At 43.3% G+C, this 25,122-nt stretch overlaps 2 protein-coding genes across 4 annotated transcripts in view; both read left to right on the top strand.

Moving 5' to 3' along the window:
* The window catches only part of LOC144695628 (butyrophilin subfamily 3 member A3-like), a 267,537-nt gene that overhangs the window by 122,095 nt on the left and 120,320 nt on the right, over window positions 1-25,122 (top strand). The window lies entirely within an intron of this gene.
* The window catches only part of LOC144695630 (butyrophilin subfamily 1 member A1-like), a 99,812-nt gene that overhangs the window by 48,332 nt on the left and 26,358 nt on the right, over window positions 1-25,122 (top strand). The gene's annotated exons all lie outside the window — the stretch shown is intronic.

The following is a 25,122-nucleotide window of genomic DNA, read 5'->3' as shown; positions in this document are numbered from 1 at the left end:
CTTTTATTTCAGATTAACTGAAATTAAGTTTCCCCCAGCTGTCACGTGGCATTTGAATTCATGGGTGGAATTTTATGGCCCCTTCCGCCAGTAGGATTTTGCGATCCCACCAAAGTCAGTGAAGTTTTGAATGGCTCACCGCATTTTACAGCCTCACCCCTGCCGCGACGGGGCTGTAAAACTCTGCCCACATGTCTCCGGGGCATTAGTCCAGTTCTCTGTATTACTAGGTGAGTAACATTATGCCACTTCCCCAAAGGTAGAGCAACATCAGAGAAGCTTTGAGTGTGATAAGACTATAATATGTAGGAGCAGAAGTAGGCCATTTGGCCCATCGAGTCTGCTTCGCCACTCAATGAGATCATGGCTGATCTGATAATCCTCAGCTCCACTTTCCTGCCTTTTCCCTATAACGCTTGATTCCCTTACTAATTAAAAATCTGTCTGCCTCAGCCTTGAATATACTTAACGACCGAGCCTCTACAGCCCTCTGCAGTAAAGAACTCCACAGACTGACTACCCTCTGCGAGAAGAAATTCCTCCTCATCTCTGTCTTAAATGGGTGACCCCTTACTCTGAGATTCTGCCCTCTGGTCCTAGATTCCCACAAGGGGAAACAACCTCTCAGCATCTACCCTGTCAAATGCTCTAAGAATCTTTTATGTTTTAATAAGGACACCTCTTATTCTTCTAAACTCCAATGAGTACAGGCCCAACCTGCTCAACTTCTCATAAGAAAATCCCTCCATACCCAGGATCAACCTCGTGAACCTTCTCTGGACAGCCTCTAATGCCAGTGTATTTTTCCTTCGATAAAGGGATCAAAAGAGTTCACAGTATTCTAGGTGTGGTCTAACTAATGCCTTGTATAGTTTTAGCAAGACTTCCCTATTTTTATACTCCATTCCCTTTGAAATAAAGGCCAACATTGCATTTGCCTTCCTTATTACCTGCTGAACTTGTATGCTAGCTTTTTGGGATTCATGCACAAGGACTCCCAAATCCCTCTGTGTGCAGCTTTCTGCAGTCTTTCTCCATTTAAGTAATATTCTGCTCCTCTATTCTTCCTGCCAAAGTGCATAACCTCACACTTTCCCACATTATATTCCATCTGCCAAGTTTTTGCCCACTCACTTAACCTGTCTATATCCCTCTGTAGACGCTTCGTGTCATCCTCACCACTTGCCTTCCCACCTATTTTTGTGTCATCCGCAAACTTGGCGATTCACTTCCCTCAACCAAGTCATTAATATATATTGAAAATAATTGTGGCCCAGCACTGATTCCTGTGGCACTCCACTAGGTTGCCATCCTGAAAATGCTCCCCTTATCCCAACTCTCTGTCTTCTATTGATTAGCCAATCCTCTATCCATGCTAAAATACTCCCCCCAACACCAATGGCTGTTGTCTTTTTAACTAGCCTTGTGTGCGGTACCTTATCGAATGCCTTTTGGAAATCCAAATATATTACATCTACTGGTTCCCCTTTGTCTATCCTGCTTGTTACCTCCTCAAAGAATTCTAATAAATTTTCCATGCATGATTTCCCCTTCATGAAGCCATGCTGAATCTGCCTGATTATATTATGCATTTCTAAATGCTCTGCTATTACATCCTTTATAATAGACTCTACCATTTTCCCAATGACGGATGTTAAGCTAACTGACCTGTTTTTTCTCTTTCTTACTTTTTGAATAAGGGTGTTATCTTGGCAGTTTTCCAATCCTCTGGGACTTTTCCAGAATCTAAGGATTCTTGGAAGATTACTACCAGTGCATCCACTTTCTCTGTAGCTACTTTCTTTAATACCCTAGGATGCAACCTATCAGGTCCAGGGGACTTACCGGCCTTTAGCCCCATTAGTTTCCCTAGTACTTTTTCCCTAGTGATAATTATTGTATTTATTTCCTCTCCCTCCCTTTTGTTCCTTGGTTATTTAGTATTTTTGGTATGCTATTAGTGTCTTCTACCATGAAGACTGATGCAACGTATTTATTCAACTCCTCTGTCATTCCCTGGTTCCCCATTATTATTTCCCCAACCTCATTCTGTAAGGGGCCTTTGTTCTCTTTGGCCTCTCTCTTCCTTTATATATTTAAGAAGCCCTTACTGTCTGTTTTTATATTACTTGCTAGTTTACCTTTAAGGTTTATTTTCTCCCTCTTTATAACTTTTTTGGACATCCTTTGTTGTTTTTTAAAAACTTTCCCAATCCTCTGGTTTACCACTAATTCTTGCCACAATTTGATACTATCCTTAACTTCCTTGGTTAACCATGGTTGGTTCATCCCCTTCCTAGAATCCTTCTTCCTCACTAGAATATATCTTTGTTGTGAATCATGAACTATTTTCTTAAATGTGTGCCATTGTTCATCAACCGTCTTTTCTGCTAAACTTCTTTCCCAGTCCACTTCCTCCAACCCTGCCCTAAATCATCTGTAATTACCCTTACTTAAGTTTAGCACAGTTGTTTCCGACCCAAGTTTCTCATTCTCAAATTGAATGCTAATTCCTACTGTTTCCTAGAGGATCTTTTACTCTAAGATCGTTTATTAAACCTGCCTCATTACACATTACCAGATCCAAAATAGCCTGACTCCTGGTTGGATCCACAACATATTGTTTTAGGACACTATCTCGAATACATCTTATGAATTCTTGTTGTGGCTATCTCTGCTTATTTGATTTGCCCAGTCTACATGAAGATTAAAGTCGTCCATGATTAATGTACTGCCTTTTTAACATGCCCTCATTATCTTCTGATTTATTCTCCATCCTACAATGTAGCTGTTGTTATGGGGCCTATAGACTACTCCCGCAAGTGTCTTCTTCCCCTTGTCATTTCTTACCTCCATCCATATGGATTCTACATATTCAATCCAAGATCATTTCTTGCTATCGTACTTATTCCATCTCGTACTAACAAAGCTACCCCACCACACTTTCCTTCCTGCCTGCCCTTTCAAAAAGTCACATACCCCTGAATATTTAGTTCCCAGCTTTGATCTCCTTGTAGCTATGTCTCTGTAATGGCTATAAGATCATACCCATTAACCTCTATTTGTGCCGTTATTTCATTTATTTTGTTCCGAATACTATGTGCATTTAAGTAAAGAGCAATTAATTTTGTCTTTGTACCATTTTTCCCCTTTTGACCCTAATTGCTGCTGTTTTTTATATTTGTACACTCTGTCCCTTCCTGTCACACTCTGGGTATCATTACCTAAATAGCTGCCCTGCAATGCTGCCATATCCTTTTGCTTTCCCTCCCCTCCTCTATTTAGTTTAAAGTGCTCTCTACAGCGCTCGTTATTCGATTTTCCAGGACCCTGGCCCCAGCATGGTTCAAGTGAAGTGTATCCCACTGGAACAGATCTCTTCTACCCCAGTGCTGTTGCCAGTGCCCCATGAATTGAAATCCATTGCTTCCACGCATTTAACTCCTTGACTTTATTTACCCTATGCCAGTTTGCCCTGACTCAGATAGTAATCCTGAGATTATTACTTTGGAGGTTTTACTTTTTAATTTAGCTCCAAACTGTTCAAATTCTTTCAGCAGAACCTCCTTTCTAGTTCTATCAATGTCATTGGTACCAAAATGGATGACGACAACTGGATCCCTCCCCACCTACTTCAAGTTCCTCCCCAGCTCTGAGGAGATCTCCTTAACCCTGGCAGGCAGCACAGCCTCTGGGATGCATGCTCATGGTTGCAGAAAACAGTATCTATCCCCCTAATTATACTGTCCCCTACCGCTACTACATTCCTATTTCCTCCTCCCACTCGTATGGCTCCCTGAACCATGGTGCAGTGGCCAGCTTGCTCACATCCTGTCTGCAGTCCCTGCTGTTGTCCACACAGCTTGCAAGAACCTCAGAACTGTTGGACAGTTGCAGGGTCTGAGGCTCCGCGAACGTTGCTCCTGGGTCCCTATACCTGCCTCACCTGTAGTCACACACTCCCGTTCCTGATCACAGATAAAATTTGAATGACCTAATCTGAGTGGTGTGACTGCCACCTGATCAAAGTGTCCAGGTAACATTCCCCCTCCTGATGCAGTGCAATGTCTGCAGCTTGGACTCCAGCTCCTCAACTTGGATCTGAAGTTCCTTGAGCTGCAAACAACTAATTACTGTAGTATCTCTGTTCTTTACACCTGAAGAATCCCACGCTCTTTACACTTTATTGTAATTAATTTTTTTTACACCAGTATCAATCTTATACATAACAAGTTTTTTTAAGGAAGAGAAAATAAAGACTAAAGACCTAAACAAAAACTGAAGACATTAATTTTACTTTAAAAACTAGAAATACTCACCATTCCTACTCGCCAATCAGCTGTTCTTCATGCTCTTTTTTAAATAAAGTCTCCCCACTCTTTTTAAATGAAATCTCCGCGCTTTTTTTAAAATGAAGCCTCCCTGTACTCGACACTCTTTTTAAAATTAAGTCTCCCCACTCTCCGCGCTCTTTTTAAAATGAGGCCTCCCTGCTCTTTGCGCTCTTTTTAAAAATGAAGTCTCCCCTCACTCCGTGCTCTTTTTAAAATGAAGTCTCCCCACACTCTGTGCTCTTTTTAAAATGAAGTCTCCCCACACTCTGTGCTCTTTTTAAAATAAAGTCTCTCCTCACTCCGTGCTCTTTTTAAAATGAAGTCTCCCTGCTGCCCCCACTCTTTTTAAATTGAAGTCTCCCCACTCTCCGCACTCTTTTTAAAGAAAATTAAACTAAACTAAAATATAACTGGATTTAGAACTGGAGTAGAACAAAAATCTAACTGAGCCTTGGACATATTCAATGGCCCAGCTTTCACTGTTCTCCGGGGAAGGGAATTCCAAAGAATAACAATCCTCTGAGAGAAAAAAATTGTCCTTGTCTCTGTCTTAAATGGGAGACCCCTTATTTTTAAATAGTGTCCCATAGTTCTAGACTCGCACACACATCCTCCCAGCATCCACACTGTCAAGTCCCTTCTGGATCTTATATGTTTCAATAAGATCACCTCATTCATCTAAACTGCAATTGGTATAGGTCCAATCAGCTCAACCTCCTTCATCCCAGTGAACCTTTTCTGAACTGCTGCTAATGCGATTATATTCTTTCTTAAGTAAGGAGACCAAAATTACACACAGTTAAATGTGGTCTAACTAAGGCCCTGTACAACTGTACCAATAGTCCCCTAATTTTATAATAAATTCCCCTTGCAGTAAACACCAGCATTACATTTGCCTTCCTAATCACTTGCTGTACCTGCATACTAACTTTTTATGATTCATGTACCAGGACGCCCAGATCCCTCTGTACCGTGAAGTTCTGCAGTCTCTCTTCATTCAAATAATATACTGCTTTTCTATTCTTCCCGCCAAAGAGGACAAGTTCACATTTTCCCACAAATTTACTGCATATGCCGACTTTTTGCCTACTCAGTTAATCCATCAAAATCCCTTTGTAAACTCTTTATGTCCTCTTGACAACCGACTTTCCTACCTACCTTTGTGGCATCAGCAAATTTAGCCACCATACATTTGGCCCTTCATCTTAGTCATTGATGTAGATTGTAAGTAGTTGAGGCCCCAACACTGATCCCTGTGGCACTCCACTAGAAACAGCTTTCCAATCCAAAAATAATCATTTATCCTACTCTCTGCTTCCTGTTCACTAATCAATCCTCTATCTATGCTAATATGTTACCTGCAGTAATCTTTGTTGTGGCACCTGATCAAATGCCTTTTGGAAATGTAAGTACACCTCATCTACAGGTTCTCCTTTATCCACCTTGGTTGTTGCTTCCCAAAGTATGTCTAATAAATTAGTCAAACATGATTTCCCTTCACAGAAGTATATTGATTCTACCCTATTGTATTATGGTTTTCTAAATGTCCTGCTATTACCTTCTTAATTACCTTCTTAATAGATTCTAGCATTTCCCCTGTGACAGGTGTTACGCTGCTATGGCACAGTGGATGGTAAATGCTGAGCTGCTCAAATCCCTGAGGGAAACTTTTCTGGTTCATCGTTTGTAAGGGCTATATTCTGTAACAACGAGGAGCAGGGAAGAAGGGCCCTAGAGTAATTGATATTATTTGATATTAAGTATCTTACAAAAGGTTTAATTTAATTTAAAGGGGTAAGTCATGGCAGGAGAGCTGAAAGCCATGGTGTGCTCCTCCTGCTCTATGTGGGAAGCCAGGAACATTTCCATTGCCCGGGACCAGCATGTGTGCGGAAGTGTCTCCAGCTGCAGCTCCTGGAAGCCCGGGTTTCGGAGCTGGAGCGGCGGCTGGGGACACTGTGGAGCATTCATGAGGCGGAGAGCATCGTGGATAGCATGTATAGCATAGTGGTGGTCACACCGCAGGCTAAGAGTCCATAGGCATGAAGGGAATGGGCGACCACCAGGCAGAGCAAGAGGACTAGGCAGGCAGTGCCGGAATCTCCTGTGGCTATTCTCTTGCAAAACAGATATACTGCTTTGGATACTGTTGGGGGGAATGGCCTCTCAGGGGAAAGCAGCATCGGCCAAACTCGTTGCACCACGGTTGGCTCTGCTGCATAGGGGAGGAGTAAAAAGTGTGGGAATGCAATAGGGGATTCAATTGTAAAGGGAATAGATAGGCATTTCTGTGGTCGCAAACGAAACTCCAGGATGGTATGTTGCCTCCCTGGTGCTAGGGTCAAGGATATCTCAGAGCAGCTACCGGACATTCTGAAGGGGGAGGGTGAACAGCCAGTGGTCGTGGTACACATCGGTGCAAACGACATGGGTAAAAAAAGGGATGAGGTCCAAAAAGCAGAATATAGGGAGTTAGGAAGTTGAAAAGTAGGACCTCAAAGGTAGTGATCTCAGGATTACTACCAGTGCCACGTGCTAGTCAGAGTAGAAGTAGCAGGATATATCGGATGAATACGTGGCTGAAGATACGGTGTGAGGGGGAAGGTTTCAGATTCCTGGGACATTGGGACCATTTCTGGGGGAGGTGGGACCAGGACAAACTGAACGGGTTACACCTGAGCAGGACCGGGACTGATGTCCTAGGGGGAATATTTGCGAGAGTGGTTGGGGAGGGTTTAAACTAAAATGACAAGGGGATGGGAACCTATTCAAGGAGTCAGAGGATGGAGAATCAAGGACAAGAACAAAAGACAGGGGAGTCAGAAAAGTGATAGGCAGAGAAATCAAGGGCAAGAATCAAACAGGGCCTCAGTGAAAAATAGTGGGAACAGGACAAGTAATGTTAAAAAGACAAGCCTGAAGGCTTTGTACCTAAACACGAGGAGCATTCGCAATAAAGTGGATGAATTAACCGCGCAAATAAATGTAAACAGGTATGATATAGTCGGGATTATGGAGACATGGCTGCAGGGTAACCAGTGAGGGGAACTGAACATCCAGGGGTATTCAGTATTTAGGAAGGACAGACAAAAGGGAAAAGATGGTGGAGTTGCATTGCTGATTAAAGAGAAAATTAACGCAATAGTGAGGAAAGATATTAGTTCCGATGACGTGGAATCTGTATGGGTAAAGCTGAGAAACACGAAGGGGGAAAAAACATTAGTGGGGGTTGTATATAAACTCCCAAACCGTAGTGTTGATGTTGGGAATGGCATTAAACAGGAAATTAGAGATGCATGCAGTAAAGGAAAACCTGTAATTATGGGTGACTTTAATCTGCATATCGATTGGGCAAATCAAATTAGTAACAGTAGAGGAGGAATTCTTGGAGTGTATACGGGATGTTTTTCTGGACCAATACATTGAGGAACCAACTAAAGAACAGGCCATTCTAGACTGCATATTGTGTAATGAGAAAGGAATAATTAGCAATCTATTTGTGCGAGGCCCCTTGGGGATGAGCGACTATCATATGATAGAATTCTTCATCAAGATGGTGAGTGACGTGGTTGATTCTGAGACTTGGGTCTTGAATCTTAATAAAGGAAACTACGATGGTATGAGATGCGAGTTGGCTATGATGGATTGGGAAACGTTACTTAAAAGGATGACGGTGGATAGGCAATGGCAAACATTCAAAGAGCGCATGGGTGAACTGCGACAATTGTTTATTCCTGTCTGGCGCAAAAGTAAAATAGGAAAGGTGGCCAAACCATGGCTTACAAAGGAAATTAGAGATAGTATTAGATCTAAGGAAGAGGCATACAAATTGGCCAGAAAAAACAACAGACCTGAGGATTGGGAGAACTTTAGAATTCAGCAAAGGAGGACCAAAGGATTGATTCAGAAGGGGAAAATAGAGTGCGAGAGTAAGCTTGCGGGGAACATAAAAACTGACTAAAAGTTTCTATAATTATGTGAAGAGAAAAAGATTGGTGAAGACAAATGTAAGTCCTTTACAGTCTGAAACGGGGGAATTTATAATGGGGAACAAAGAAATGACTGACCAACTAAATACATACTTTGGTTCTGTCTTCACAAAGGAGGACATAAATAACATACCAGAAATGTTGGGGAACACAGGGTTTAGTGAGAGGGAGGAACTGAAAGAAATCAGTATTAGTAGGGAAATGGCGTTGGAGAAATTGATGGGATTGAAGGCCGATAAAGCCCCAGGGCCTAATAATCTACATCCCAGAGTACTTAAGGAAGTGGCCCTAGAAATAGTGGATGCATTGGTGGTCATCTTCCGAGATTCTATAGACCCTGGAACAGTTCCTTCAGATTGGAGGGTAGTTAATGTAAACCCACTATTTAAAAAGGGAGGTAGAGAGAAAACGGAATTACGACCAGTCAGCCTGACGTCGGTAGTGGGGAAAATTCTCGAGTCCATTATAAAAGATTTAATAGCTGAGCACTTGGAAAACAGTGGCAGAGTCGGACAGAGCATGGATTTACGAAAGGGAAATCATGCTTGACAAATTTACTGGAATTTTTCGAGGATGTAACTTGTAGAGTTGATGAGGGGGAGCCAGTGGATGTGGTTTATTTGGACTTTCAGAAGGCTTTTGACAAAGTCCCACATAAGAGATTAGCGTGTAAAATTAAAGCGCATGGGATTGGGGGTAGTGTATTGAGATGAATAGAAAACTGGTTGGCAGATAGGAAACAAAGAGTAGGAATAAATGGGTCTTTTTCCGAATGGCTGGCAGTGACTAGTGGGTACCGCAGGGATCGGTACTGGGACCCCAGCTATTCACAATATATATTAATGATTTAGATGAGGGGACTAAATGTAATATCTCCAAATTTGCAGATGACACAAAGCTGGGAGGAAGGGTGAGCTGTGAGGAGGATGCAGAAATGCTTCAGTGTGATTTAAACAAGCTGAGTGAGTGGGCAAATGCATGGCAGATGCAGTATAATGTGGATAAATATGAGGTTATCCACTTTGGTAGCAAAAACCACGAATGGATATAAATTGAGAGAGGGGAATGTGGAATGAGACCAGGGCATCCTTTTACACCAGTCGCTGAATGTAAGCATGCAGGTGCAGCAGGCGGTAAAGAAGGCAAATGGTATGTTGGCCTTCACAGCCAGAGGATTCGAGTACAGGAGCAGGGATGTCTTGCTGAAATTATACAGGGCCTTGGTGAGGCCACACCTAGAATATTGTGTGCCGTTTTGGTCTCCTTATCTGAGGAAGGATGTTCTTGCTATCGAGGGAGTGCAGCGAAAGTTTACCAGACTGATTCCTGGGATGGCTGGACTGACATATGAGGTGAGATTGAGTTGGTTAGGATTATATTCATTGGAGTTCATAAGATTATGGGGGGATCTCATAGAAAGCTATAAAATTCTAACAGGACTAGACAGGGTAGGTGCAGGAAGGATGTTCCGGATGGTGGGGGAGCCCAGAACCAGGGGTCACCCACAGTCTGAGGATACGTGGTAGACCATTTAGGACTGAGATGAGGAGATATTTCTTCACCCAGCGAGTGGTGAGCCTGTGGAATTCGTTACCACAGAAAGTAGTTGAGATCAAAGTATGGTATGTTTTCAAGAAGGAGTTAGATATAGCTCTTGGGGTGAAAGGGATCAAAGGATATGGGGAGAAAGCGGGAGCAGGCTATTGAGTTGGATGATCAGCCATGATTATAATGAATGGCGGACCAGGCTCAAAGGGCAGAATGGCCTGCTCCTATTTTCTATGTTTCTATGAAACAGCTGCCACAACTGTTTTGCAATTTGTATTTTTATTTCAAGATGCATGCCTTGAATTCAGTAGAAATAAGTCCACCAAGTCTTAGAGGTTTTTTACAAAACTAAATTAAACTTTTATTAATAAAAAAAATGATTTTAGGCACATACATAGGTCTACAAATTACTACTATGATAACTCCTAGCTCCCCTAATTAATCTAAATCCCAGTTACACCTCCGTCAAGGCAACAGTAAAACAACATAGATTTCAGCAGACCCAGACAAAGCGCACAATACCCTGGAAGGTGATATTTAAAATGAACTCTCTTAGCTTCAGTTCCTGGAAACAGCAATTTGGTACAAAGAGGCTTTTCACTCTTGTTAGATCTTAGAATGCCTTCATTCCTTACACATAACCTCACCTTCTTTACACAGGTTTCTCCCTTTTTAATGTAAATCTCATTGTTCCGATACGTCTTTGCAACTTTACTTTTCCCATAATATAAATCTTCCATAGTACTCATACTATCAGTAATCTTTGGGAAAAATAAACACATTTTTAGCACTTTTAGTGATTGCTTTAATTTCCTCCCTCCTTTTTACCTCAACTATCCTTGGGATTTTTTGTATGTCTTCTACAGCGCACAATACCTGTTCAACACTTCAGCTATTTCCTTGTTTCCCATTATTAATTCCCCAGTCTCGCCCCGGATCAATGTTGACTTTAATTATTCATTTCATTTTTAAATACTTGTAGAAACTCTGACTATTTGTCTTTTTAAAAATATTTCTAGCTAGCTTTCTCTCATACTCTAATTTCTCCTTCCTTAATTTTTTTTTAGTCATTCTTTGCTGGTTTCTCAAATCTTCTGACCTACCGCTAACGTTGGCTAAATTGTATGCTTTTTCTTTCATAGAGTCATAGAGGTCTACAGCACAGAAAAAGGCCCTTCGGCCCATTGAGTCTGCGCCGGTCAAACCTGACTATTCCAGTCCCATTTCGAGTACTAGGCCCATAGCCTTGTATGCCATGGCATTACAAGTGTACATCTAAACACTTCTTAAATGTTATGAGGATATCTGCATCCACCACCCTTTCAGGCAGTGAGTTCCAGATTCCCACCATCCTCTGGGTGAAAAAAATTCTTCCTCACATCCCCTCTAAACCTCCTGCCCCTTACCTTAGACCTATGCCCCCTTGTAATTGATCACTTCACCAAGGGGAAAAGTTCCTTCCTGTCTATGCCCCTCAATTTTATACACCTCAATCATGTCCCCCCTCAATCTACCCTACTCCAAGGAAAATAACCCCAGTCTATACAATCACTCCTCATAACTAAAGCCCTCCAGTCCAAGCAACATCCTGGTAAATCTCCTTTGCACTCTCTCTAGTGCACTCACATCCTTCCTGTAATGCGGATTCCATAATTGCACGCAATAATCTTGCTGTGGCCTAATCAGCGTTTTATACAGTTCCAGCATAACCACCTTGCTCTTATATTCTGTGCCTCGGCTAATAAAGGCAAGTATCGCATATGCCTTCTTAACCACCTTATCTACCTGTCCCGCTACCTTAAGGGACCGGTGGACATGCACACCAAGGTACCCCTGATCCTTGGTGCTTCCCAGGGTCCTACCATTCATTGTGTATTCCCGTGCCTTGTTTGTCCTGCCCAAGTGCACCCCTCACACTTATCTGTATTAAATTCCATTTGCCACTGATCAGCCCATCTGACCAGCCCGTCTATATCCTCCTGTAATCTAATCCTCACTATTTACCACACCACCAATTTTCGTGTCATCCGCGAACTTACTGATCAACCCTCCTACATTCAAGTCTAAATCATTTATGTATATGACAAACAGCAAGGGACCCAACACCGATCCCTGTGGAACCCCACTGGACACAGGCATCCAGCACAAAAAACCCCTTGACCATCACCCTCTGCTTCCTGCCACTCAGCCAATTCTGGATCCAATTTGCCAAATTGCCTTGGATCCCATGGGCTGTTACCTTCATTATCAGTCTTCCATGCGGGACCTTATCAAAAGCCTTGCTGAAGTCCAAGTAGACTACATCAAATGCATTGCCCTCATCTACACACCTGGTCACCTCTTCGAAAAAAATCAATCAAATTGGTCAGACATGACCTCCACTTAACAAAAACATGCTGACTGTCCTCGATTAATCCCTGCCTCTCCAAGTGTAGATTAATTCTGTCCCTCAGAATTGCTTCCAATAGTTTCCCCACCACTGAGTTTCAGACTGACTGGCCTGTAGTTCCCTGGTCTATCCCTTCCTCCCTTCTTGAATAATGGTACCACATTGGCTGTCCTTCAGTTCTCTGGCACCTCTCCTGTGGCCAGCGAGGTATTGAAAATTATTGCCAGAGCCCCTGCTATCTCCTCCCTTGCCTCACTCAACAGCCTGGGATACATTTCATCCAGGCCTGAAGATTTATCTACATTTAATCCTGCCAGACCACTTAGAACCTCCTCCCTTTCTATGCTAATTTAAAAAATTATATCACAGTCCTTCTGCCTGATCTCCATAACCACGTCGTCCCTCTCACTTGTGAATACCGACAATTTCAATTGATATTATCCTTAACTTCCTTGGTTAGCCATAGATGGTGCATCCTCATAGAATATTTCTTTCTTAAGGAATATATCTTTGCTGAAATTGCAAAGTATCTCCTTTCATGTTTGTCACTGATTCTCTACTGTCCTATCTTTTAACATATTTTCCCAGTTCACTTTAACCAACTCTGTCCTCATACTGTTGTAATTGCCTTTATTTAGTTTTAAGAAATTTAATTTTAATTCTAAGACTAGTCTTAGACACACAATTCTCACCCTCAAATTGAATGTGAAATTCTATCATGTTATGATCACTGTTGTCTAGAGGCTTCTTTACAATGAAAGCATTAATTAATTCGGGCTCATTGCACATTACGAGGTCTAAGATAGCCTGTTCCCTGGTTGGCAGTAGAAGCTCCTGCTTGAAAAAATTGTCCCAAATGCGCTCTATGAATTCATCTTCCTTTGCCAATCTGATTTGTCCAATCCATATGAAGATTAAAATCATCCATGATTATTACAATATCTTTCTTATAAGACCCCATTAATTTTTCCTGTATACTCTGTCAGAGTGTTAGTGTAGCCAATGTTAGGGGACCTATAAGCTACTTCCACAAGTGACTTCTTAGCTTTGCTGTTTCTTATCTCTACCCAAACCGAGTATACATTTTGATCTTCTGAACGAAGGTCATCTCTCACTAATGTAGTAATGTCTGTCTTCTAGCCTAGTTTCCCAGTTCAGTTCAGCTAGCTCGGCTTTCATCCCCACATAGTTGCCCTTATTTAAGTTTGAGATACTAGTCTTAGACCCGCTCTTCTCTATTTCAAACTGAATGTAAAAATCAATCATATTGTGGTCACTGCTAAGTAGGGGTGCCTTTACTCTGAGGTCATTAATTAATCCTATCACAATACACAATACCAAGTCTAATATAACCTGCTCTCTGGTTGGTTCCAGAACATGTTGCTCTAAGAAGCTATCTTAAAAGCATTCTAAGAACTGCTCATCCAGGTTACTACTGTCAATCTGATTTTTCCAGTTTGCGTAGATTAAAATTACCCATGATCATTGCCGTCCCTTTATCACAAGCACACAATATTTTCTCTTGAATACTTTGTCCTACTGTGGCTACTGTTAGGGGGCCTGTAGACCACTCCCAGTAATGACTTTTCCCCCAACTATTCCTCATTTCCACTCAAACTGATTCTACATCCTATTCTCCTGAACCAAGGTCATCTTTAACTATTTCACCAATGCCCTCTTTGACTAACAGTGCTACCCCTCCACCTTTACCTAGCTTCCTATGCTTCTTGAATGTCATCTACCTGTCAATATTAAGGACTCAATCTTTGTTGTCCTGCAGCCACATCTCCATAATTATTATCAGATCATATTTATTTACTTCACTGTGGGCTGTCAATTCATTTACTCTGTTATGAATGCTACGTGCATTCAGATAGAGAGCATTTGGTTTTGCCTTTTTGTTACCTTTGTAATATCTAGTCATGACAGTTGAATTATTCTTAGGTTTTTTCCTCTCTGTCTCTTCCTGCCATTCTCTGACCCTCATTTCTCATATTACTATTTTGTTCTACTGTTTTGACTCTACACTTGAATTGCTACTTCTACCCAAACTTTATCCCTCACCCCCCCCCTTGTTTAGTTTAAAGCCCTCTCTACTTCCCTAGTTATGCAATTTGCATGGACACTCATCCCGGCACGGTTCAGGTGTCAAGTGTCCCACTGGTACAGCCACCACTTTCCCCAGTGCTGATGCTAGTGCACCACAAATCTGAATCCACTTCCCCCACACTAGTCTTTGAGCCACGCATTCACCTCTAATCTTATTTGCCCTATGCCACTTTTCACGTGGCTCTGGTGAAGAGATGTTACACTCTCCAATCCTGCAATGACCAAACGAGACTCAAGCTTCCTTTTAGTTGTTGTTATGGTAAATATGAAAAGGGCGTGTCAGGTCTGGGAGCCCCAAAGCTGGTGCTGTAGCGAGCCACTATTTAATCTCAGCATACGCTCTTTCACACTCAGGGGTCCAGTCAAGGTCTTGTATGCATTCCTTACATGGTCGCCCTCCCTTGATTAAGTCTTGTATTGGTCTTACTTTTTGTAGCTTGCAGGCACATTAACATAGTCAGTAATACATCTATTTAGCCTTTTCCCAGCTTTCCCTTTACCTGTATCCATCTTATGGTAAATTGTTGTTCAGTATTATTTCTCCTTACCCTTCAATTGCCTCAACTACAGAGTCCGAACAGCTTTACCTCTAAGGTTTTTATTTCCTGACCACCATCATCCTAAGATTCTCTTCAGGTCAGTTTCTTTACTGTTTTAATCATTTTAAATGTTTCCTTACTCTTTAGGCCATATTAACTATTCCATGTCAACGGGATCTCTGTCTCTAGATCTTTGCTTATCTACCCCTGTGCGGTTCCAATATCTCAGTTGATGGCCAGATTATCAAATTCAGTTCCCTTAAAACAGCTTGTATTCGGTGTCCTCTTTCCCTAACTAGTTCTCCTACCCTTAATCCTTTCCTCATACCATTTTACCCATGCAATAGCTACCATCTTATCTTGTTCAGGTTGCCTGGAGAGACTTTAGAGTCCAATAAAGTATTCTCATAACAGTTTTAAAACAGAAATCAGGCATTGACATGTTTTGCATCCTTACCTTCTTCTGAAGTGACTTTTTATTGCCTCAGAAGTAACCCACTAAATTGTGTCAGACCCCTTTTTTAAAATTATCCCAGATTCATTAACTTGGCCAAAAATTGGATTTCTGTCAAACTTTGTCAAGGTCTTGAGCTTAACTTTATATTTTGGGAACAGACTGACAAATACAAAAAGCTTGCAGCATTTGAATTAGTGTCAATTGTTGTCAAACCTTTTAAAATAAAAATTCCCTTTTGAGAACTTTATCAGGAACCAAATTGCAATTTTTTAAACTTTGTAAGAACTGTAATTTACACAATCAAAATTAAAACTACCTCTTTCTCATGTGCATTGATTTGTATCCAGATCTTTTTCTTATCGTGTCCATGGACAGTCTATACATGGCCCAGCCAGAACTGGACACATTTTTGCACCTTGTTGTTGAATTCGGCAAGATTTGCAACAGTGCAGCGTTCCTCTAGCGATAGGCATTGCAGGAGATGTTGCACAGTCTGTGGCTCAGTTCCACATTCACAAGTTGTCGGGCTGGTTGTATATCCCCATTTGCATATGACACCTTTGAACGACCTACACCAGTCCTAAGTCTGTTAAGGCACTTCCAGGTTGCCCAGTTGCAATTAGCTCCTGGGGAAGGCTTTCATCTGGTAGAATTTCCATCGCTGGGGGTTGTTCGAGACTGGCAAGCCAGTCTTTCCAAAAGGCGATGCGGGCTTCAGATGGGGTTGATTGTAATGGAACAACACTGTTCATGAAGCTCTTCCTTCACTTTAGGCAGCTGGGCGAAGGTGTATGACCAAACACCAAGTGTCACTATGTGCTGAGGTTCTACCTGTCCCCAGTGTTGCGAAGGATGGGTCTGGCCACGCTGCCGCGGAATGCTCCAAGTAGTTGGACCGTGCCGTACCACCTGTCCCTCGTGGAAAAATTTATGCAGAAAAACACCTTTGACCACAAGTCCATCAGGCAGTGGTCAGCACGTAACGTCTTAGAGGCCCTGAGGGAAAAGGAGAGGGTGGATCCTGTGGGATGGTTCCCTGAGCAGACTGTCAAAGTCATTTGGCAGAATGCCTCATCGCCAGAACTTTCCAACAAGCACCAAGACGTGGTTTGGCTGGTGGTGAGAAAGGCTCTCCCCGTCAGATCCTTCCTACACGCCAGGAGTCTCACCCCCTCTGCACGTTGCCCTCGAGGTGGCTGTGGTGGGGAAGAGACCGTTGTTCACCTCCTTGTGGATTGTGCCTTTGCAAAGAAGGTCTGGAGAGAGATGCAGTGGTTGCTGTCGAGGTTCATCCCGAGCAGTTCTGTGACACAGGACTCTGTGCTCTACGGGCTGTTCCCAGGGACACACACCAAGACAAACATCAACTGCAGCTGGAGGATCATCAACTCGGTGAAAGACGCGCTTTGGTCTGCCCGAAACTTGTTGGTCTTCCAGCACAAAGAGTTGTCCCCGACCGAGTGTTGCGGACTGGCACAATCCAAAGTCCAGGACTACGTGCTGAGGGACGCACTAAAGCTTGGGGCAGCTGCCGCAAAGGCGCAATGGGGAAGGGTTGCTGTCTAAGACCTTTCTGCCACAGTGCACCGAGGGACTGGGAACTGTTTAAATCCCCTCGGGCTGTACAGATCAAAATGAAAGGCTGTAAATGATTGTAATATTGTTTGTACTGATGCACCTGGTGATACATTTTGCAATAGTTGAACCGGATTGTACCCTTGTAATGTTGTTTTTGAAATGGTTTGGAATGTGGTTGAAGATATTTTATGAATAAAGTATATTTTTGCAAAAAAAAAGGTGTATGACCATGTAGAGGGTGCCTCTCATCTGATGTTTGACAGAGTCGCTCTTTCTTGCTGGCTACCGTTCTTCTTATATCAGGGGGAGCGATACCCACCAGGATATTTAGGCTGTTGGTGTTTGTTGGTTTTAAACAACCTGTGATAAGTCGGCAGCTTGCATTCGGAACGGCATCCATCTTCTTAGCATGAGTAGATCTTTCCCATGCAGGGCAGGTGTATTCGGCAGTGGAATAGCAAAGAGCAAGTGCACTGGTTTGCAATGTTTTCGAGCTTGCTCCCCATTTTGCGTTAGTGAGCTTATTCAGGATGTTGTTTCGTGCACTCACTTTTGCCTTTGTCTTTTCATGAATCCAGATTAAAAGTCCCATTTGTTTACCGACACATTCTTTATCTTGGATAGCATCCTAGTTATTCAAAAGTAACCTTCTAAAGTACACTGCACGTTGCATCTCAAGATTGTTCCAAATTCAAATTACAGTGCTGTTGGAATGCAGATTTCCTTTCATATTTAATTCATCCCTTCAAAAGAAACCCGTTTTTATCCATTGGAACCACCTAGACCGTGTGTTTATGCCTTTTGGTTTTCCTAGAATCCTTTTGAATTTCAGGTGATTTTTTTTTTCTCAGAATTTTAGAATGCCAGCTCGTCTATATCAATCCCAATCAGCTTGGGAACTGGTGATGAGGGTTATTCCCTACTAGTCTGCAATGGGGTGGTACAAAGGTTGGTTCATCTCAAACAAAGGCAAACCCCGTTTTATCTTTACAATACCTTCAAATTGCGATTTTTGCCAGAAATCTCAACTCAAACCTTATACTCAAAGCTTTGGAATGTTTGAGTATACCTTTCCTTTATTCTAATCTGGGCTCTCGACTCTAAAGTGCTGAACTACACACACAAGTGACAATTTAGGGAAGAAAACTCATTAAAGCTCACACACAAATGCTTCCTTGCATACAAACAAACACACATATAAAGGCATGTATTTATATTCCTATAAAATTGTACTTAACAAATTAAAACTCTCATACCCTAAACAAGACTTCAAGTAGCAGTGAGGGGAATAAAGGGATCTTGGAGGCTCCACCTATAGGGACAATCAAACTGACTGAAGCTCACATTTTCTCTGGTACTGCCTGTCACTGCTCATTAACCCTCCCCTTGGGGTACCCCCTTTCTCTCTCTCTCTCTCTCTCTCTCTCTCTCTCACTCTCTCTCTTTACAAAAAATTCAGTAGGGGACCTTTCGTGTCCCAATCATCCTTCCACACATTCCAATTCTCTGTTGATGGCCCCTGGGAGAAATCGATCTGCCGCTGCAACCGGTGCAACTTGAATGAAATATTTTTGTATTAGTTTAGTTTGTTGCAGATACAGACTCACAATGAACACTGTAGCTTTGTCAGCTTTATCATTAGTCTAAGCTTTCCACCACTCCTTTGAATGTAATGATGGGTTGCTCGGCTGCCAAACTTGTTGTTTCATTTTGATGATCAGCTTTTTATGCTTTCTGGCGAGGTGAAGGGACATTGTTCCTTCACCTCCCCATTCTGCAACGAACTCAAGTTCGATTTTCTCAGTCATACTCACATTCACACATTAAACAGGGACCCACAGTTCCCCCGAGACACTCCGTCTCCTGAGGCACTCCTTCTCCCCAGGCTCAATTGCCTCAGCTGACCACCTGAGTCTCCCTGGCCGAAACGTTCGGATTTGCCCTATTAGACCTCCATTCTAGTCTGACGCGAACATCTGGAGAGTATCTTTCAAATGAAAATACTCACCAGATCATTGTGCTGCCTTCACAGAGGTCCAGGCGAATCCTGCCGACTACGCCACTGAAGAGGAGATGTTACACTCTCCAATCCCGCAATGACCACGTGAGACTCAGGCTTCCTTTTAACCAGTTTTATTCAAGCGTATGCAAGGGAGCCACAATCATTCCTAGGAATGAAGACCCAGCTCCCTGATTAATTACATTTCACTACTTTTGTACTTTTTCTTATCATAACACATTTGAGTACATTTGAATACATCCAGTTGGTAACCGACAAACTGGTTCCACACTATCTCTATCCTATTGAGTACATAAACATGTGATTTTGCTAACCAATTATTCTAAAGGATGTATACATAATTATATTATCCAATCAAAGTTAAAACACGTACACAAGGACCTTGGTTCTTACAGCTCAAGACGTTTCATCAAAGCCCCTTCTTTGTCCATTGTTCATCTTCCCATGTCTAAGCTAAAACCATTTGTCCTCTCCTTGTCTGAGAGATGAGCATACTTATTCTAATTTCATGCCATGTTTTATCTCCAGTCTGGCTGTCAAGGCTGTGCAATATCCATCTGGTTTTCCTCAACTGTTAATAGGTTTATTATCAATGGCTACCTGGAGATTTAAGTGTGATCAGCAACTTCTTACTGTGTTTTCATTTAATATATTTAATTTCCCCCCTAAAACAGGTAATGATCCAGAGATTATTACTTTTGAGGTTCTGCTTCTTAATTTGGTACCTAGCTCCTCATACTGGCTTTGCAGAACCTCTTTCCTAGTTCTATCTATGTCATTGATATCTATATGGACCACAAAAACTGGACCCTCCCCCTCCCACTGCAAGTTCACCTCCAGCCCTGAGCAGATGTCCCGAACCCTGGCACCGAGCAGGCAGCATAGCCATCTGGACTCTTGCTCTTTGCTGCAGAGAACAGTGTCAACCCCCTTCATTGTACTATCCCTTACTACCACTGCATTCCTTTTTGCTCCCCTGGCTTGAATGGCTTCCTGTGCCACAGTGCCATGGCCAGCCAGCTTATCCACCTTGCAGGCTTCGGTTTCATCCGCACAGGTTGTGAGCACCTCAAACCTGTTTGACAATTGCAAAGTCTGAGGCTCTTTCGCTACTGTCTGCTTGGTCCCAGTACCTGCCTCACTGATGGTCACATCCTCCTGTCCCTCACTGCCAACCAAAACAGGTGAACCTATTCCATGAGTTGTGACTGTCTTCTGGAACAAAGCGTCCAGGTATTTCTCCCCCTCCCTTATGTTGCACAGTGTCTGCATTTCAGCTTCCAGATCAATAACCCTGATCTGGAATTCCTCAAGCTGCTTACACTTCCTGCAGATGTGTTTGTCATGGATCACCTTGGTGTCCAAAAGCTCCTACATCTCACAGCTGCAACATAACGCCTGTTCTGCCATACTAACTTATGCTATTTAATTTACTTTAATTACTTTCTTCTTATGTATTCTACAATTTAATGTGTTTATTGAATGCTGGTGCCACTGACAACTAAGGTTATATGCTTCATTGCTACAAGGTATGTCTTCACAATCTTTTATCCTGTGTCTCCACTGCTTTCCTTATGCTCTTTTATCTTGTGTCTCCGCCACTCTCCTCTTTTATCCTGTCTCAGCTCTCTTCGTGCTCTTTTATCCTGTGTCTCCACTCTCCTCGCGCTCTTTTATCCTGTGTCTCCGCCACTGTCTTCGTGCTCTTTTATTCTGTGTTTCCGCTCTCCTCACGCCTTTTTATCCTGTGTCTCCGCTCTTCTCCTCGCGAGAGAAGTGCTTGCTTGTTCCAGAGTGCAAGTTTTTTTAGAAGCCTTGGAATTTCATTGTCGAGTGAGAGGGAGAGAGAAGCTGTGAAATACCTCCCTTATAGCAACAGTGGGTGCTTGTGATAATATTGCTGGATGTTATATAGATTAAGAATCTATTTGGACTGTTGCCCGAAAGGAGTGTGTAATTAGGAGTCTAGTTAAGTAGAAATCTTGTGGGAACTGTGATAAAACTAAATGTAACTGTAACTGTGGTCTTGTGTGTTTAGGTTTTCTTTTCTTTTGTTAATTAATGTTTTAGTCTAATCTTTAAAATCTGTAAAGGTGGTAGTGGACTCTTTACTTCTGACTTCAGTGCACAAACCTTCTGGTAATAAATACAAATTGTAAAATTGTTGTGATAGCTTGGCCAAGTTTCCCTTTGGGATTTGGCCAGCCTGGCCAAATACTACCTGCCACATCATAACGCTAGTTATACAACTCACCAAAACACTCGTGTGATCATCCCAACAGTGTAGCTCCCATTTTCCCCTGTCTTAGTGCCAATGTCCCATGAACTGAAATCAATTTCTCCCATAGAAATCTTTGAGCCACAGATTCAGCTCTCTAATCTTGTTTAGCTTACGCCAATTAATTTGTGGCTCAGGTAGCAATCCAGAGATTGTTACCTTTCTGGTTCTGCTTTTGAATTTAGCCGCTAGATGCCCATAATACCTAAGCAGAACCTCTTTCCTAGTTGTATCATGTCTTTTGTACCCAGGTGGACCATGAGAATTGGATCCTACCCCTCCCATTGCAAATTAGCTTTCAACCATGAGCAGATGCCCCAACCCTTGGCACTGGGCAGGCAACACAGCCTTCTGCACTCATGCTCTTGGCTGCAGAGAACTGTGTCTATACCCCTGACTGTACTGCCCCCTACTACCACTACATTTCTGTTTACTCCCCTCACCTGAATGAATTCCTTCAGCAAGGTACCATGGTCAGTTCACTCATCCACCTTGCAGCCCCTGAGCTCATTCACTCAAGCAGGCCAGGGCTCTGGCCTCGACACACTTGGAATGGATACCCTTGCACATTATGCAGTAGCTGGTGGATGCGGCTGATGGGGAACTGGAGACCGACGCTTGAGGAGCAGGCCTTAGCTTTGCCCTGAGCAGGTACCAGCCGCTGGGGCTGATGCCTGTCAGGGAGGAGTCACCATGGGATCTACGCTGTTTCTTTCCTCTGTTTGTTCCCCTGCTGGCAGAGGCTTGCAAGGCCCCAGCTCTGGGCCAGGCTTCCCGTATTCTTGGCAGGTTTGCCCCTTTGGAGCGGCCGGAACTGGTGGGCAGTAACCCAGACTGTAGGCTGAATAATGCACTAGCACACCAACGGCAGGTTCCAAACCCAGAAGTCAGGAGCGTTCCAACTTCCGGGCCTGCTGTTGGTGCGCGCCCGGTAAAGCGGTAATTCCTGCCAATTAGTGGCAAGGGCGGGTTACAGGCTGTCATCCCGCCCAATGAGTGCACGAGGTTGGATTGTCCGGTCTCTGAGGCTGCAGACCATGACCTGGAATGAGGTCAGGGCCAGCACTTTAAAGGTGATCCATCAGATGATCAATCGAGTGCAGCTACTGTACATAGTGAAGATTTGTGTATTTTCCATTCTGGCCAGGTGAGTCAAATTAAATTGTAGCTAATCCCTGCCAACCATGTCAATCTTCATAGGTGGCAGAAATTTTAAAAATTAGCAAGTCGCTTACCTTTTGGCATTCAAGAGTTGTGTATTTATTACACATTTCCATGCATAGATGTCTACACCATCGGAGCAGGGAGAAAAGACATTCTAGAAGAGGTAAAGCGGCCCCCAGATACAGTGAGGCCACCCTTAGTGCTCTGCTGCATGCAGCATATGATAGACGTGATCAACTCATGCTGAGCTCTGGGAAAAGGAGGCCAAGAATTCACCAAACCCCTTCTGTAGCAGTGGCAAGATGTACTATAGAAATTTTGCCGTATTAAGGCATCACCTTGGTCCCTCAACTTATCATCACCCTCATCCTCAGAGGATTCGCCCCCATTTGGCATGTCATCATCCTCCAGGGCATCTCCTGTTTGGAGACGGGCTGCACAGCAAACTATGACCATGAGGGACACAAGCAAGAGGAGTAACATAACACACCTCAAGATCTGTGTAGGCATTGGAATCGCATCTTTAGGAGACCGATGGTTTTCTCCACTATGGCCCTGGTGCTGGCATGGCTCTCATTGTACTCCTCTCTGCATCAGGTCTGGGCACCTTCACAGATGTCATTCGCCATCCTTTCAGTAGCTAGCCCTTATCACCAAGTAGCCCTCCCACCAAGGATTCAGGGCCGGTGAAAAGGTCTGGAATCTGTGAGTTCCTAAGGATGTATGAGTCGTGACTGCAGCCCAGGTACCTGGCAAACGTCTGCATGACCCACCGATTATGGTCACACACCAGCTGTACATTGATCGAGTGGAAGCCCTTTCTGTTTATGAAGGAGTATGGCTGTCCATCAGGAGCCTTAATGATACGTGTGTGGAGTCAGTGCCTCCCTGTCCCTGGGGGAGACCTGCCCAAATCCTTGGGCTCTCTCCATTTGACTCTGGACATCCTACATGAAGCAGATGTAATTCCCAGCCCTTTGGAGCATTGCATCTGTGAACACCTTGATGCAGTGGCATGCAGCTGGCTGTGTTATCCCAGTGAGAGGCTGCCTGGAATGAGCCTGTTGTGAGGAAGTAAAGCTCCACTGATACCTTCAAAGCAACAGGCATTGGGTGGCCCCAACACAGCTGGATGTGTTAAAAGCAAAATACTGTGGATGCTGGAAATCTGAAATAAAAACAGAAAATGCTGGAAAAACTCAGCAGGTCTGACAGCATCTGTGGGGGGAGAAACAGAGTTAATGTTTTGAGTCTGTATGACTTTTCTTCAGAGCTAAAGAGAAGCAGAAATGTGATGGAATTTATACTGTTTAAGGCAGGGTAGAGCAGATAAAACAGGATAGGAGGTCAGCAAGGTGGGGGCTAAGGAGAGATTGACAAGGATGTTATAGGCATAAGACAAAGGGAGTGTTAATGGTAGTGGTGAAGACCACAGAGGTGCTGATACTGGCATAAAGGTAAGATAGCAGAATGTGTTAATGGCAGAACAAGGGTCAGCGCTCTGTGAAAGAACAACATAGAAACAAGTGACAGATGGCCCTAACCACCACCCCCTCCCCCACAGGATTCTCCACCTGTCGTGATTCTCACCCTGAAGGTGTATTCTTGTCTTCTGAACGTATTATAACAGGGAGTTGGGTTGTTAATAACCTTAATTGGCTTCTGAATTGCAACTTAAATAATGCAGTGGGTTTCTGACTTTTTGACCCACATACCATATCATTGCAAACTGGCATGATGACGTTGTAAAAGGCACCTGACGTCATCAAGCCCCATAATGCACTTCAGATCAGGGAGCCAAGTATTCAGCCCTGTGCGTGTGTGTGTGTGTGTGTGTGTGCGCGCCCGCGCAAAACTGGAGTCAATGGGAATCAGGGGGAACACTCTCCGCTTGTTGGAATCATACCTAGAACAAAGGAAGATGGTTGTGGTTGTTGGAGTCATCTCAGCTCCAGGACATCACTGCAGGAGTTCCTTGGGATAGTGTCCTCGGCCCAACCATCTTCAGCTGCTTCATCAATGACTTTCCTTCCAGCTTAAGGTCGGAAGTGGGGATGTTCGCTGATGATTGCGCAATGTTCAGCACCCTTTGCCACTCCTCAGATGCTGAAGCAGTGCATGTCAAATTGCAGCAAGACCTGTATCCAGGTTTGGGTTGACAAGTAGCAAGTTACATTCACACCACACAAGTGCCAGGCAATGATCATCTCCAACGTGAGAATCTCACCATCACCTCTTGACGTCAGTGGCATTACCATCACTGAATCCCACCGATCAACATCCTGGTGGTTACCATTGACCGAAAACTGATCTGGACTAGCCATATAAATACGGTGGCTACAAGAGTAGGTCAGAGGCTAGGAATCGTGCGATGAGTAACTCACCTCCTGACTCCCCAAAGCCTGTCCACTATCTAAAAGGCACAAGTCAGGAGTGTGGTGGAATATTCCCCTTGCCTGCAGTTCCCACAACAATCAAGAAGCTTGACATCATCCAGGGCAAAGCAGCCTGCTTGACTGGCACCATATTGGCATGGATAGAAGACTGGCTGGCTAACAGGAGTGAAAGGGTTGTCTTCTGAGGAGAGGTTGGGTCTACACTCATTGGAGTTTAGAAAAATGAGAGGTGATCTTATTGATACATATAGGATATTGTTGCAAATATCTCATTTGTGGTTCATGTTAATATTTTAGAGTTTTTTTAATTCTGGGAAGATC

The sequence above is a fragment of the Cetorhinus maximus genome, chromosome 21, assembly GCF_964194155.1.
Source record: "Cetorhinus maximus chromosome 21, sCetMax3.hap1.1, whole genome shotgun sequence".
NCBI classification, from domain to species: Eukaryota; Metazoa; Chordata; class Chondrichthyes; order Lamniformes; family Cetorhinidae; genus Cetorhinus; species Cetorhinus maximus.
Note: the sequence above shows the minus strand (reverse complement) of the source record. Positions and strands in the feature narration are given on the sequence as shown.